The sequence below is a fragment of the Chrysochloris asiatica genome, unplaced genomic scaffold (genome assembly GCF_000296735.1).
Source record: "Chrysochloris asiatica unplaced genomic scaffold, ChrAsi1.0 scaffold00003, whole genome shotgun sequence".
Lineage (NCBI taxonomy): Eukaryota > Metazoa > Chordata > Mammalia > Afrosoricida > Chrysochloridae > Chrysochloris > Chrysochloris asiatica.
Genome location: NW_006408521.1, coordinates 12543816 through 12545232, shown reverse-complemented (window position 1 = coordinate 12545232; position 1417 = coordinate 12543816). Strand labels below are relative to the sequence as shown.

The window sequence follows — 1417 nt, the reverse complement described above, 5'->3', positions numbered from 1 at the left end:
CCCCCCATTTTGGGTAGCCAATGTCTAATTTGTTCATTCCTGTCAATCTTGTGTGCAGAGGGGGTGGGAATGATCCTTGCTGTAAAGATTTGTTCTCTCTTTTAAGCTACTACATCCATAAGTATAGGTCAAGTTCATCAAATTGTAGTGGATTATACTTTTTTTTCCTCGTCTTTCTTCCTATAGTTGAGTTCTGATCATCCAGCCATTGAAGCTAGGTCAAATGGGTACTTTCTGCAAGTATGGGCATTCTTGTGCATCTCCCTTCACTTCATATCAGTTGGACACTTCACTCTCCACTCTAGTCCTCTGTGACTATGTCCCTGTCCATGGGCTCAGGAGTCCCCAGATCTTGATATACTGCTGGCCAACCAGGTAGTGATCCAGGTTGACAGAAGTCTATTGAACGTGGTCAGACAGCTCACAGCTTCATTTCTGTTTTCCCCCCACTTCCCCTTATTGGTAGACCACTGTGGTCACCAGCAAGATTACATGCCTGCTTGTGTATTCCCTTTGAATTTCAGTCTTGGAAGGGGATTTACTCAGAGGGGACCCGACCACTTGTGCTGATGGCTCCCTGGTGAACAATTTGCTTGTTCTTGTAGCAATCAATCAGACTGCCATTATTGTTTTTGTTTTTGATTTTTTTACTGCTGGTCTTTGTGTTCAAGAAATAGCTACTGTTCCTCTAGCTACTCCAGGCTGGTCTGCTTGTCTTTTCTAGTGGAAATTTCCCACCTCAGAAGATTCTGGATGGGGATCAGGATTCCATCTTTGGTCTTATGCAATGGAAAGGCTCTGCAGAAAGCCTCTTTCAGGGGGCAAGCTGTAGCCCCATTTTAGGTACTCAAATCAGTTATAGGCTGAAGACGGACTTACAAGATTTCTATAGTGATGTTTCTAGCTATTCTTTTCTCCCCCCCTCAAGTGTCTATTTTACAATAGTAGGCAAGGGATACCAAGATTCATAAGACAGTTAAGCATCTTAATGTTATTTTCTCTCTTTTACCCACTCAAACCATGCTTCAAACCCTGTATCCTAGAGCCCTGTTGTTCCAAGGTCGTATATACATCATTATTTACCTCTGTCCTACTAAGCCCATGAAAACCTGCCTAAATGTTCTCCCATCTGCCTTGTTCTTCCATTCCCCTCCCCGTTACTGTATATTGCTTCCCCAACACCCAACTATTCTGTGTCTGTTCCCTACTCTGTGCTCCACGGTCCCTTCCCTCCCTCTCCTCGCCCTACCCCCTACACCTCGGTAACCAACAAATAATTTTTCTTTTTTTCTTTTTTCCCCTTTTATTGTGGGTATTTTTGCTTAAGCTTTTACAATAATGGTCCTATGCAGTATTCATCCTTTTGTGACTGACTAATTCACTCAGCATAATGTCCTCAAGGTTCATCCATGTTATG

The 1417-nt window shown here is 43.1% G+C and overlaps 1 protein-coding gene across 1 annotated transcript in view; it reads left to right on the top strand.

Annotated features, from left to right (window-relative positions):
• RNLS (renalase, FAD-dependent amine oxidase) overlaps nucleotides 1–1417 on the top strand; it is a 400690-nt gene that overhangs the window by 230382 nt on the left and 168891 nt on the right. The window lies entirely within an intron of this gene.